Source organism: Anabrus simplex, chromosome 3, assembly GCF_040414725.1.
Source record: "Anabrus simplex isolate iqAnaSimp1 chromosome 3, ASM4041472v1, whole genome shotgun sequence".
In the NCBI taxonomy this organism is placed as follows: Eukaryota; Metazoa; Arthropoda; class Insecta; order Orthoptera; family Tettigoniidae; genus Anabrus; species Anabrus simplex.
Window position 1 is genome coordinate 102,006,766 of NC_090267.1, and position 15,709 is coordinate 102,022,474.

The 15,709-nt window shown below is 39.1% G+C and overlaps 1 protein-coding gene across 2 annotated transcripts in view; it reads right to left on the reverse strand.

Moving 5' to 3' along the window:
• Window positions 1–15,495, reverse strand: part of LOC136866034 (uncharacterized) — a 62,793-nt gene extending 47,298 nt beyond the window's left edge. Inside the window, exon 1 of one of the 2 annotated variants that reach the window (XM_067142656.2) lies at window positions 15,409–15,495. The gene's annotated coding sequence lies outside the window, so the exon portion shown is untranslated. The remainder of the gene's footprint in view (window positions 1–15,408) is intronic. The other variant, XM_067142657.2, reaches the window with a different exon arrangement.
• Between the last annotated feature and the right edge of the window lie 214 nt (window positions 15,496–15,709).

The following is a 15,709-nucleotide window of genomic DNA, read 5'->3' on the forward strand; positions in this document are numbered from 1 at the left end:
AAAGAAAGAAACATGGTTCTTTGGATTAAAGCCACTTATTTGTTACTAAAACAAAGGAAAGGTTTTAAGACTAAGAGTATTAGACAATACCACATGGCTGATGTGAGAGGTAGGAAGTTTTCAAAAACTAATTATGATCAGTGGAAATGGTAAATAAAAATGTAAACACTTTCCTCCTTAAGCAAGTGTTTCCAATCAGATGATCAATTCTCAATTGCCTATGAGCCTACTCTTCAGGCCAGTCATGATGTCAAAAGCAAGTTGTGATAGTGTGTTCTATTAAGTGCTTCAAACGTGATATAAAATTGATTGTGAATAAAACTGTAAAGGAAAAATTAAGAAAAACTGACAAATATTTATTTGTTGTTTAGCATTAAACAAATCCACATGGTACATTTCCAATCAGATGATCAGTCCTCAATACAGATGGGAGTTAAATATCGTAACATGATAACATATCCTGTTCCATCACAGTAAGCTGTTCCAGAAATATTACGTTCCACCGGAAACCCTAATATAAAAGTAACTGCCTCAGCGAAACCTAGGATAGGGAAAGATGTTTTTGATTGGCTAACAGATATTAGGCTCCATTAGGAGGAACAATAGGTTGCTTTAAGAGCACACTCCTGCGGAGGCGCGAGTGATAATTTTGTAACAGCTAAGAGGCAGTACTGTTACTTGTTGGATGGTTATAGATATTCCTTAGTTATATGAAGTGTCTTGTATTAGGTTTACTGGTAGTAATACAGTAGCGTAGATCCTCAAAACAGTTCCACGTGTCTTTCAACATTGTATTTCATGTTTCAGGCTGCGTTGTGGACAATCAGCAGAAGAGAGGAAATGACTCCTCTATGGTCACTTTCAAAGACAATGTAACTGAATTTGTCAGACATGATTCATGTGGGCAAAATCTCTTCATTTGAAGATATGAGTTGAAAGAAGGGGCTCAGTAAATAATAATAATAATAATAATAATAATAATAATAATAATAATAATAATAATAATAATAATAATAATAATAATAATAATAATAATAATAATAATAATAATAATAATAATAATAATAATAATAATAATACCTATGGGAATAACGGAGTCCCACTCCCATTTGACGGGTGAGGGACTCCTTGGAAACAACTTGGCGAACAAAATGGAATTCAACGGGGAGCTATCAATATTAATGGGGCTTATGGAAGAAAGAAAGTAGAACTCGCTAAGTCAGCAAAGAGGATGCATCTGGATGTGTTAAGAGTAAGCAATATTTGGGTAAGGGGAGATGACGAGGAAGAAGTAGGAGATTATAAAGTGTACTTGTTTGACAGGAAAGGGCAGAGTGTGGGGTAGGACTGTTCATCAGGAATACTATTGCACGCAACATAGTTTCTGTTAGGCACTTAAATGAGTGAATGATGTGGGTAGATTCGGCAGTTGGAGGAATTAGGACGAGAATTGTCTCAGTGTATTCACCACGTGAGGCTGCAGATGAGGATGAAATTGACAAGTTTTATGAAGCATTGAGTGACATCGTAGTCAGGGTCAACAGCAAGGATAAGATAGCGCTAATGGGCAATTTCTATGCGAGAATTGGAAAGATACAATAGGGTGATTGGTAAAGGTGGAGAAAGTATGGAAACTAATGGGAATGGGGAGTGTTTACTGGACTTCTGTGCTAGTATGGGTTTAGCAGTTACGAATACATTATTTAAGCATAAGGCTATTCACCGCTACACATGGGAGACTTGCAGATCCATAATACACTGACTGACAGAGCAAATGCAACACCAAGAAGGAGTGGTTCGAAAGGGATGAAAGTTGGGGAAAAAACAGAGACGGCACGGACGAATAATTGATGTTTATTTCAAACCGATATGCAGGTTACACAATGCGCACGGCATCGACTCAGTAGGATGTAGGACCACCGTGAGCGGCGATGCATGCAGAAACACGTCGAGGTACAGAGTCAATAAGAGTGCGGATGGTGTCCTGAGGGATGGTTCTCCATTCTCTGTCAACCATTTGCCACAGTTGGTCGTCCGTACGAGGCTGGGGCAGAGTTTGCAAACGGCGTCCAATGAGATCACACACGTGTTCGATTGGTGAGAGATCCGGAGAGTATGCTGGCCACGGAAGCATCTGTACACCTCGTAGAGCCTGTTGGGAGATGCGAGCAGTGTGTGGGCGGGCATTATCCTGCTGAAACAGAGCATTGGGCAGCCCCTGAAGGTACGGGAGTGCCACCGGCCGCAGCACATGCTGCACGTAGCGGTGGGCATTTAACGTGCCTTGAATACGCACTAGAGGTGACGTGGAATCATACGCAATAGCGCCCCAAACCATGATGCCGCGTTGTCTAGCGGTAGGGCGCTCCACAGTTACTGCCGGATTTGTCCTTTCTCCACGCCGACGCCACACTCATCTGCGGTGACTATCACTGACAGAACAGAAGCGTGACTCATCGGAGAACACGACGTTCCGCCATTCCCTCATCCAAGTCGCTCTAGCCCGGCACCATGCCAGGCGTGCACGTCTATGCTGTGGAGTCAATGGTAGTCTTCTGAGCGGACGCCGGGAGTGCAGGCCTCCTTCAACTAATCGACGGGAAATTGTTCTGGTCGATATTGGAACAGCCAGGGTGTCTTGCACATGCTGAAGAATGGCGGTTGACGTGGCGTGCGGGGCTGCCACCGCTTGGTGGTGGATGCGCCGATACTCGTGTGCTGACGTCACTCGGGCTGCGCCTGGACCCCTCGCACGTGCCACATGTCCCTGCGCCAACCATCTTCGCCACAGGCGCTGCACCGTGGACACATCCCTATGGGTATCGGCTGCGATGTGACGAAGCGACCAACCTGCCCTTCTCAGCCCGATCACCATACCCCTCGTAAAGTCGTCTGTCTGCTGGAAATGCCTCCGTTGACGGCGGCCTGGCATTCTTAGCTATACACGTGTCCTGTGGCACACGACAACATGTTCTACAATGACTGTCGGCTGAGAAATCACGGTACGAAGTGGGCCATTCGCCAACGCCGTGTCCCATTTATCGTTCACTACGTGCGCAGCACAGCGGCGCATTTCACATCATGAGCATACCTCAGTGACGTCAGTCTACCCTGCAATTGGCATAAAGTTCTGACCACTCCTTCTTGGTGTTGCATTTGCTCTGTCAGTCAGTGTAGACTGTATCTTAACTGACTTCAAACTCAGGAAGTCTGTTAAGAACGTACAGATTTTTCGGGAATTTTTTGATGATAAGGACCACTATCTGATCTGTAGTGAACTAAGTATCTCTAAGCCTAGGATAGAGAAAGTGAAATCTGTCTGCAAACGAATAAGGGTAGAAAATCTCCAGAACAAGGAAATTAGACACAGAAGTACATAGATATGATTAGAGGGAAGTTTCAAACGGTGGACAGTAAGCAGGTTCAGGATATAGAAAGAGAATGGATGGCATACAGGGATGCTGTTGTAGAAACAGCAAGGGAATGCCTAGCAACAATTGTGTATAAAGCTGGTAAAAAGTGAACATCTTGGTGGAACAATGAAGTGAGAGCAGCTTGTATACATAAAAAGAAGGCTTATCAAAAATGACTCCAAAAAAGGGCTGATACAGACAGGGAATTATAAATAGGTGAAAGAAACAGAGTGAAACAAATAATTCTTGAACCTAAAAAGAAGTCTTGGAAAGATTTTGATAATAACCTGGAAAAGCTAGGTCAAGCAACAGGGAAATCTTTCTGAACAGTAATAAGGAATTTTAGGAAGGTAGGGAAAAAGGAAATGAACAGTGTGTTGGGTAACTCAGGTGAACTCATAATAGATCCCAGGGAATCAGTGGACAGGTGGAGAGAATATTTTGAAAATCTTCTCAACGTAAAAGGAAATCTTCCTGGTGGTGTTGCGAACCACCAAGTTCATGAGGAGAAAGAAAATGATGTTGGTGAAATTACGCTTGAGGAAGTGGTAAGGATGGTCAATAAACTCCATTGTCATAAAGCAGCAAAAAAAAAAAAAAAAAAAAGCGAAGTCACCTCCATACAGGCCATGAAGGTCCTTGGAGGAGTGGAAGTTAAAGGCTTCCACCATTGTTAACCTCGGCACGTGATGGGGTGGAGTGGTTAGCTCTACGCCCGGCCGCCTTTGCCCCCAGGAATTAACCTGGTACTCATTTTTGGTGTAGGCTGAGTAAACCTCAGGGCCATATGCACCTCGTCATAAAGCAGCAGGAATACATAAGATCAGACCTGAAATGATGAAGTACAGTGGGAAGGCAGGGCTGAAATGGCTTCATAGAGTAGTAATATTAGCACGGAATGTACCTTCAGATTGGACAAAAGTAGTACAGTAATTGCACCTATCTATAACCAAGGGAACAGGAAGAATTGCAACAACTATCGAGGTATCTCATTAATCAGTATACCAGGCAAAGTATTCACTGGCATCTTGGAAGGGAGGGTGCGATCAGTGGTTGACAGGAAGTTGGATGAAAACCAGTGTGGTTTCAGACCACAGAGGGGCTGTCAGGATCCGATTTTCAGTATGCGCCAGGTAACTGAAAAATGTTACGAGAGAAATAGACAGATGTGTTTATGTTTCATAGCATATGACAGGGTACCGAGGCAAAAAATGTTTGCCATGCTGGGAGACAATGGAATTACGGGTAGATTATTAAAAGCAGTCAAAGGCATTTATTTTGACGATTGGGCTGCAGTGAGAATTGATGGTAGAATGAGTCTTGGTTCAGGGTACTTTTGGAGGTTAGACAAGGCTGTAATCTTTCACCTTTGTTGTTCATAGTTCACATGGGTCGTCTGCTGAAAGGTATAAAATGGCAGGGAGGGATTCAGTTAGATGGAAATGTAGTAAGTAGTCTGGCCTATGCTGACGACTTGATTTTAATGGCAGATTGTGCCAAAAACATGCAGTCTAATATCATGGAACTTGCAAATTGATGCAATGAGTATGGTATGAAAATTAGCTTTTTGAAGACTAAATTGATGTCAGTAGGTAAGAAAGTCAACAGAACTGAATGTCAGATTGGTGATACAAGGCTGGAACAGGTAGATAATTTCAGGTATTTAGGATGTTTGTTCTCCCAGGATGGTAATATAGTAAGTGAGATTGAATCAAGATGTAGTAAAGCTAATGCAGTGAGCTGGCAGTTGCGATCAACAGTATTGTGTAAGAAGGAAGTCAGCTCGTGGGCAAAACTATCTTTACATCGGTCTGTTTTCAGACTAACTTTGCTTTATGGAAATAAAACCTGGGTGGACTCAGGATGTCATATTCATAAGTTAGAAGTAGCAGACATGAAAGTAGCGAGAATGATTGCTGGTACAAAAAGGCAGGAACAATGGCAGGAGGGTACTCGGAATGAGGAGATAAAGGCTAAGTTAGGAACGAACTTGAGGGATGAAGTTGTACACATAAACCGGCTTCGGTGGTGGAGTCATGTGAGATGAATGGATGAGTTAGGTTAGTTAGGAGAATAATGGACTCTGTTATGGAGGGTAAGAGAAGTAGAGGGATGCCAAGATGATGATGGTTAGACACCTTTTATAATGATTTAAAGATAAGAGGTATAGAACTAAATGAGGCTACAGCACTAGTTGCAAATAGAGGATTGTGGCCATGTTTAATAAATTCTCAGAGGCTTGCAGACTGAATGCTGAAAGACATAATAGTCTATAATGATGTATATGTATGATAATGATAATAATATTAATAATAATAATAAAAATAATAAAGAGGTAGCAAAGTTATTAGACTAGAGCTCTGAAAATCACATTTTAAATCAGAGAATAATATGACAAACAAAATTTTCATCTAAACGCTAATTGATACTTTGTATACATGCTTTCAATCATTGTTTGACAGATTTTTCTAATATCTTTATCATGGTGCAAAATTTGATCAGGGTTTTAATTAATCCACTTTTGGTTGTATTGGTGGCTTTCTTAATTTTCTTCTTAAGTACTGCACACTAATTTTAAATTGGGTTGATATCCGGACTATTTCCTGGGGCATGGGCGCACTGAAAGGCTTAAATCATTCAAAAACTGCATTACCTCCTTGTCTTGATGGCACAGTGCACTACTGTGCATATAGACACACGGGCTTGCCTTGAGCCATTTCTTTATCTGGGTTAAGATTTACTTTGTGAAGACTTGTATTAGTCTTTTTTTCATACAAGGTAAAGTCGTCCAGTACTGCACACAGACATAACACTCCACACCATTACCTTTGTATGGTGTTTTACTGTTTGTTAAACAAATTCTTGATGGACCCTTATTCTGATCTCCTCCAGAAAAATTGACTGCCTTCTTTGGAGACTTCAAACACTTATGATAAGAAAACAAAGTGAAACAATTTCAAATTGATGGAATAAAATGTCTGTGTTATTAGAACTTCTAGGCAAAAAGTTAATTGTAACAGTCGAGAAGGAAAACTAGGTTTCACTTGGATACATTGCTTTTATGACAACCATACATGTGGGGCTTTCAAGTAAGTTAACATAAACAAAATTTGACAAAGCTTTTATTTTTAAGCTCTGTGTGTTTAGTATTTTAATGTGTTTTTATGTTTCTGGATGTGTTTTTTTCTAGGTTTTAAATGTTTTGTATATGTTTATTAACTTGCCGATTTTAAATTACATGGCTGAAGATGACCCAACACAAGGGTTGAAACCAGTCCCATATATATATATATATTGGTGTAATTTATAATTATTCCATTTAATTCTATATTGAAAGGTGGATAATTCCTCTCCTATTCTCCTGGATACTGGTCAACACAAACACATTCCATCATATAAACAGATTTTAAGAGTAATATTTAGACTGTAACTTACCTTCATTCAATCCTCAGATGACCAGTATTACAGTGCCTTCATACATTCCAATCTACTTTTCACCATTGTTGGTGTGATTTTTACTCTCCTTCTTGGCTGCCTGCTTTCAGCCCCATCTTACAGTTCTCAACAATATTTCTGTACAACTAGCTGACAGTGCATTTCACAGGTCAGTAGCTGTATGACGTTTATATGCCAATGCTACTAGTTTTCTAACACGTCTGGGGTTCAACTTCACCTTCTGACCACATTTTACTTTCCACGGTGTCTGGTAAGTCTCACTGTTTTCGGACATTTGTTTTATTCTACTCTGTGATTTTTGAGAAATATTGAGCCTTAACACTATTTCTTGTTGTGTGTAGCAATCTTCATCCAGTAAAGTTCTTGTAATTTCCCTTGGTGACAAGCAATGAGCTAGAAAGAAGACTATAGAGTGGTTAATATGTCTGCTACAGCATTCGGGTTGTGCCAAGGCGAAACAGTGATACCATAGTTTAAGCGCCATCCTTGATGCCTCGTCTGTGACTGCATTATATGTGCTGCCTATGGGTGCAGCATACAATTGCACAATAGAAAAAACACAAAGGATGTATCATATTTCAAGTAAGTATTTTAGTGAAGTACACAGGTTTTCGTGGTTAGCAGAATTATGTTGCCTGTGCTTGTAACACAATCCAGCATATTGTGCACAGTAGCCTACATTTTTTTTTTTTTGTCAGTGGTTTTTGTGCTTGTTGTTTAAATAGGCCTAACATCTAGGTCATTGGCCCTGCCAGTAGTTTAACATCGCGCTAATATATCGAAGGTTTCTAGTGATGCAAGTCTGAGAAAAGACTAGGACTGGAAAGTAGCGCCCAAAGCCTTAATTTAGGTACAGTCCAGCCCCGTGGTGTAGGGGGCAACGTGTCTGCCTGTCACGGTTCGATTCCCAGCCAGGTCAGGTATTTTTAATTGCAAATTAATAATATCCCTGGCCTGGGGACTGGGTATTTGTGTTGTCCTTAATGTTCCTTTCCTCACATTCAACACTCTACACTTCCGCAATTCCAATTACATGCAGGTTCATATTATATGGTGCAAGTAGTGGCAAAAAATCAACAGGGGTCGACACCACGAACAAATATCATTAAAAAATTTAAAAAAAGTACAGCCCCAGCATTTGGCTGATGTGAAAAAGGGAAACTTGGAAACCATTTTCAGGGCTGTGGACGGTGGGTACTTTTCTCTTCTTGTAGGAACTGACGATACACTGAAATATGATAAACGATATCCTGTCTGGTTGAGTAGGTCAGATGGTAGAGCGCTCGCTTTCTTTCTGAGCCCAAGTCAGCAGGGTCGAACCTGACTCAGTCCAGTGGGTATTGAAGGTGCTCAAATACACCAGCCTTGTATCGGTAGATTTACTGGCTCATAAAGGAGCTCCTACGGGCCAACATTCTGACACCTCAACATCTCTGGAAACGGTAAATATTAGCTGGTAGGATGAAAAACTGATAACGTTATTAGTATTACGTGGTATCCTACAGAGCACAGTTTCCCAACATTATGAAAATAAATATATAGTGAACAAAGATAATAAAAGAGGCTTGTTGTCTAAGGCCACACACCTACAATATTTTAAATTTCCTAATCATCTCATCCCCTCTGCCTGCGATACAGTGTAAGACGAGGACCTTTAGTGTTATATCACCACCGAGCAGTTGGCTATGCAGTTCAAGGCATGTAGCTGTTAGCTTGCATTCAAGATATAGTGAGTTCAACAGCTCTGATGGATGGTTTTCCATGGTTCCCATTTTCACATCAGACAAATGCTGGGGCTGCTGCACCTTAATTATGGTCATGGCCACTTCCTTCCCGATCCTAGGCCTGTCTTATAGTCATAAGACATGTCTGATTCGGTGTGATATAAGGCAAATAAAAAAAGAACCGGCATTACCAGAATCTTCATTGAAAAATATGGAAGTGAATTATTTAGGTAAATATGAGATTTAAGATCATTAACACCAGAATGACAATCCTGTTTTTAATCAATTTAAATAACTTCTTGTTCTGTTTATTATTATTATTGTTTATTATTGGATATTTTATCAATGTTCACTTCAAAACTTTTTCTCCATGGCTCTAGAATATTTCTTTTTTGCTAATTACATCATCATCATCATCATCATCATCATCATCATCATCATCATCATCATCATCATCATCAATGGATATGAACAGTTTCTACTATGGTACTGTATTGTTTTATTATTATTGTACGTGTTTTATTATTAAGCACTGTTTCAGTACCTACATTGTTTTATTACAACAATTCTCCATATTGTCATGTCCAGCTCCATGGCTAAATGGTTAGTGTGCTGGCCTGTGGTCACAGGGGTCCCTTCCGGGAATTTCAGCCATCATTGGTTAATTTTGCTGGCAGGGGGCCTGGGTGTATGTGTCATCATTCTCCTCATCACGATGCGCAGGTCGCCTACAGGAGTCAAATCAAAAGACCTGCAGCTGGCGAGTTGAACATGTCCTCGGACACTCCCAGCACTAAAAGCCATACGCCATTTCATTTCATTTTCCATGTTGTCATATTATTTTGTTCGAGGTTTTATGTTCCATATTTTCATGCTGTGTAAGTACAGAGTTTAATGCCAAAGTATTGTGATTTCTTTTGTAATTACTGCAAATGCATTCATTTTCTATCTTTATGCAATATGTATGTATATTTTTAATGCTCTTTTTAAAAGGTATCACATGACTATATAATTATTCAGAGCCTCTCTGTTTAAGTTGTCAGTTTGTTTCTTCTGCCACAAAACTTTAGTTCTTACCAATAATTCTTTATACTCTTTTCTTTTGCTACAGAATGCAGTTCTTGGTTCCTGCCCGCCTATTTTTCTGTATGTGTCTAGGGCTTTCATAACTTCTGACTTTTTTTGTCTGCATTCTTCATTGTACCACCCACTATTTCTTTGTATTCTTACCTCCCGAGCCCGCATCTTATGTCCTGCCATCAGTATTGAGTTTTCTAATAGCTTTATCGCCTCGTCTATTTTATTATCTTCCATCGGGGACTTTATTCCTATCTTGATCATTTCAAAGGACCTACCTTCAAAATATTCCTTGAATTCTGTGCTGAGGTCTTCTCTCCATATATATTTTGTCACTGGCCTCTCTTTAATATTATTTATATAATTCCCCCCAGTATTCTCTTCTGTGCCTACCATATTAATAATTATGGGTAAGTGATGCGATTCTCCCCAACCTTTAACATTTATCCTCTTAACAAGTGGTAATGCCTCCCTAGAACATAATACAAGGTCAATTGCACTACCACCCATTTCTGTTATAAACGTTAAATTACCCAATTCATCTCCTGGCCACCACCCATTTAAAATATAGAGTTCTTCTGTACCACATAATTCTAACAGTTTTCCACCATAGTTATTGCAAACTTTATCTTGACTAATTCTTTTTCTAATTATTATTTCCTCAGCCTCTTTACTATAAATTGGTTTTAAGTCTGCAATCCTTGCATTAAAGTCCCCCATTATTACAATACCTATGTCTTCATATATATTCCTTAATCTGTTTACTTCTAGTGCTAATTCTATGAAGAATTCCTTGTTTGCCAATGTCGAGTCCTCGGGAGGATTGTATACAAAACCAAAACATAGATTAACCTCCCTGTTCTGTTTTACTCTTGTTTTCACCCAAAGTATTTCTTCAATATCTGTTTCTATGATTTCAATTTTCTCCTTTATTTCTTCCCTTATATAGGCTAGAATACCACCGGGATGTCTACCTTTACGAGCATTCCTGCCCCTTGCCTTACTATACGTTTTAAAACCTTCAATATGTACTTCATATCCCGGTGCTATCCAACTCTCAACAAAGGTAATGATGTGCATTTCTGACATTAACAATTTCACCTGTTCATTTCCTAACTTGCTCAAGAAACCTTCAATGTTGACCATACCAATATTCCATTCTAGTTATTTCTTACTTTTACTCTCAGACGAGTTGCTTGTCTTACTTCTAGTTATTCTCTTTTTCTCCAGTTCTATAATACTACCCTCTGGTGAAGTAACTATTTCTTTGTCTAAATTGTCTTTCTGTCCTTTGCCCTTTCTAATCCATAAGTCTATTACACTCAAGGATTTACCTTTCCCAGCCAGAGTCTTGGTTCTGTCATCAGGTGTGCCGCTACTTCCTGGATTCGTGTCGACTCGACAGTCAGCTGTTTGTCCATCCTCCTCCACTAGGTGTTCGTCACTCTGCCGTCTTCTGTTCCTCTGTAGAGTATGCAGATTGCTGTTGTCATCAGATTGTACGTTATCAGCCACTGTGCAGGCAGCTGACTGACACATTCCTTCCTCTACAGGCCGTTGCACTTCCTGGTGTGATGAACTCAACTGTCTATCCATTTCTCGTAGCTGTGCAATTGACCAGATACGCGACCAGTTACTGTCACCTACTATAAGACGTTTGCCTCTTATGTATGCTTTTAGTCCATAGTTCCTAGCTTTTACTAGGTGAAATCGCAAGACTCTCTGTTCCATGAGTGTCTCTTTATCCATATCTCTTCTTACCCAAATCCTTTCTCCTTTCAAGTTCTTCCCATTGAGGATAATTTTGTTCGCCTTCAAAGCAGAAATCAACTTAACCTTAATAGGTCTTTTCCCTTTGACTCTCCCAAGCCTATATATTTCATCAATATCTTCTTCTTTACAATTTATCTTGATATGGTTATTTATGATATCCAACACTTTATTCGTTAGATCATTCGAATCCTCCTTTTCCTTCTCTGGAATGCCGTATATGAAAATATTTTTCCTCTTTACGTCCTGGATAGTCATTTTCAGTTGCCACTTTAATTTATCAGTTTCTCCTTCAATCTCCTTCATATTCGACTTCAATAATTCTATTTCCCTAGAGTTTTCCACCACCTTTTCTGTCATAATTCTTCTCTCTTCTTTTATACAGTCTTTCATTTCTGTCATGTCATTTCTCAGCTCGCGAATTAACTCCCTCATTTGCTCAAACTGGCAAGCATCTCTGACTATTTCCCTAATCTTATCTATGTCCTCCCAGCTCAATGAAACCGTTGGTCCAGGGTTCATTTCTATGCCTCCTATTATCAGAAGAATTGCCACCACTGCTGCTACCATCATAGTTCCCTCAAGCCCAGATTTTCGTAAATGCACCTTATCACTTGGCGTACACACACACTTCACTCGCCCGTGCCATCGACCTATGGCCGCGCGATATTGCTCTAAAGCAATATTCATACTTCTCACTCAGCACTCACTGCACAATACAACCTCTCGCTTCGCTAGCTCGATTACAACCGTATGACTATATAAGAAAACATAAAGGTCCAATAATATTGCCCTGCGGGAGCACTCTCTTTATCATTACAGGATCAGATAACACTCAGGCAGGTCAGTGGAAGTAGTATATTTACAAGAAGAATGGTGTTCCCTAAACACTATGTTTTGCCAGCAAAGGCATATTAATATGGTAATAGTGAACATTTACAAAGCTCCACTAACATTAAGTTGGAATTCAAGAGAACAAATTTTAAAAAACTAGATTTACAATGCCACTGATATTGTATTGATGGTAAACGGCATGAAAAGTCAGGTTTTAAATCACCAAGAGGAAACATCCTCTCAGTTTTAATTACTATGTTGAAGGGGTGAAAGTACAGTACCTCAAGGGGATCACTTTAAGTACTTATGTATTAATATAAGGAAAGATCTTCATTGAGGTAACAGCATTAATGAGGTTATAAATAAAGGTTACAGGTCACTTCATATGGTCATGAGAGTATTTATGGGTTGTAGTAAGAACGCAAAGGAGAGGGCTTATAAGTCTCTGGTAAGACCCTGATTATAGTATGGCTCTAGTGTATGGGGCCCATACCACGAATACTGATATGAAAACTGCAAAAGATCCAAAGCAAAGCAGCATGATTTGGTCTTGGTGATTTTGACAAAAGAGTAGTGTTATGACGATGTTGCAAACTTTGGGCTGGGAAGACTTGGGAGTTTCCGTGGTTTTCCATTTTCACACCAGGCAAATGCTGGGGCTGTACCTTAATTAAGGCTACGGCCGCTTCCTTCCACTTCCTAGCCCTTCCCTGTCCCATCGTCGCCATAAGACCTATCTGAGTCGGTGCGACGTAAAGCAACTAGCAAAAAAAAAAAGACTTGGGAGTAAGGACATGAGCTGCTCAAGTAAGTGGGATGTTCCGAGTTGTCAGTGGAGAAATGACATGGAATGACTTTAGTAGACGAATAAGCTTGAGTGGAGCTTTTAAAGGTAGGAAAGATCACAACATGGAGATAAAGTTGGAATTCAAGGCGACAAATTAGGGCAAATATTAATTTATAGGAAGAAAAATGGAATGATTTATCAAGGGAAATGTTAATAAATTTCCAAGTTCTTTGAAAACATTTAAGAAAAGTGTAGGTAAACAATTGGTAGGGGATATGCCACCTGGGTGACAGTACTAAATGCAGATCAATGATGACTGATTATCTTGATATTAATACACACAGTCATAATTCAGATGCTATACTAACAGACACATATCCAAGGCATCTTGACACCTCTCAAGCCCAAGACAAAATAAAAGAACTCAAATCTGAGAAATATAAATGTGAACACTGGAATTATAACTCTATTCATGATATACCGGTACAGTATGCAGAGAATTTCAGGATAATTTTTAATTATTATTTTGTTTTTCTTCTCAATCCCCATTCTTATAATGAATATTTGCATTGTTACATGGTATGTAAAATCAGATTTATGCAAAAACTGCATTTAAATAAGCAAAATTAAGGGAAAGCAAGACTGCCTCAATCACTGCTCTTAATCTATGAATTCCACACTACACCTTTACATCGAATACCTGCAAGTTTCCAACTGATACTAATGAACTTATCAAAATCACCTTGAAAGAAGTACTTCAACTTTTTTTTTTTTTTTTTTTTGCTAGATGTTTTACGTCGCACCGACACAGATAGGTCTTACGGCGACGATGGGGCAGGAAAGGGCTAGGAGTGGGAAGGAAGCGGCCGTGGCCTTAATTAAGGTACAGCCCCAGCATTTGCCTGGTGTGAAAATGGGAAACCACGGAAAACTATTTTCAGGGCTGCCGACAGTGGGGTTCGAACCTACTATCTCCCGAATACTGGATACTGGCCGCACTTAAGCGACTGCAGCTATCGAGCTCGGTACTTCAACTTTCAATAGATACGTCAGACAGCATGTTATACTTCAATAAAAAGTATAAAGGACTTGGTCTTTTCAATTGCGGTTGGGAGGCTTATCTATAGCATATAAATGCATGCTAAGTTCTGCATCAATCCAACAATATACACATTAACTATACCAGAGACCTCCATACAGAAGTAGAGAAGTGCTTTGAGAAACTTGGCCTACTCCTGGACACTGAATGCGAACCAGTCAAGGTCTTGCTACTATGACAATAATTCCGCAAGAAAGAATTCGATGCCTCGTTTGCCTTACCACAAAAGGGTAAGGATGTTCGTTATACTATACAAGGAATACATACCAGCTGATCAGTGGGTAAGAAAACCCAAAGTTCTAACCACAGCGACTGAAGGCTATCTCGCTATGTCCACTTATTCTTTGTTTCCATCTATATCTCATTTCTTTTCATTTCTTTTCTTCATAGGTTAACACAGTTTTTAGATTCAATTATGTTTTGTTTTAACCATTTTTTTTGCTGAATTTTGTCACAGCAAATTGTTTAATGCTCCATATGATGATGTAAATATTGTACATTGTGCTGTTTTTATTTCTGTCATGTGTCTTTTTTGTTTTTTCATTTGTTCCTTCATTGTGGTTTTTGGCACATTTTTAGCTTGTATTATGTAAATTACTTTAACCCCCCCACCATTTGTTTCACTAAAGATGACTCAAATGAGTCAAAAGATGTTTGAATTTTATTACTCCATCTAATGATGGAATTATATGATGGATTGAATTAGGAGGATACACTTAATTTTTCCTTTGTAAAGTGGAGGCTGACAGCAAATGTAGTTCCCCTTCATAAATTACCTGGCAGTTCCCAAGACAATAACCACTGTCAGCATTGCCACAGTGAGACTGTAACACTTTGTACAAAGTGTTACAGTCCATTTGAAGACACACTACAGAAGAAATGACAAATGGGGGAAGCAGAAATAAATGCATTTCCAAATAAATATTTTAAAACAAATTCTTGTGTTATATTTTAAACAACCTATGAATAAAGTCTGTGGATAGGGGCCTGCATATGAGATCCATGATTTGAATTTCAGCTGCAGCAACTATGAGTAACTATTCTGACTGGGTTTTATCTCACTGTAGGCAAATACTATTTTATTTTTGGGACAATTTTGAAGAGAAATACAATCTGATTTCTAGTGTTTTAAAAACTCTAATTGCAGTTACATCTGTAAGAATTTCATTTTAAGGAAAAAAAAAAAAAAAAAGCACAATGAGAAAAGAATTTTGAAATGAAAGAAATATTAATGAATTTACTACAAACCTGTATTTGAGATAACTCCTTAATCTACAGAGGCTTGTCCTGATAGAAAGTCTTATCAGTATTTTCAACTGTTTTATTTGCAAGTCCTTATCTGCACTAGTAGCTTGTCTGAACTTTATACTGTATCATGAAGGCAATTAAGATAAGTCAGTTTAGTAGTGATTTAACTGCTAGAAAATCATACCTCATATTCTTCCTGTAAACTGGAGATTACAAATGCTTTGATGACTATGCTCATTGACATAATAAACATCTCATTACAGAGTAAAGACTCTACTCTCATCTTCCTCATGATAATTGC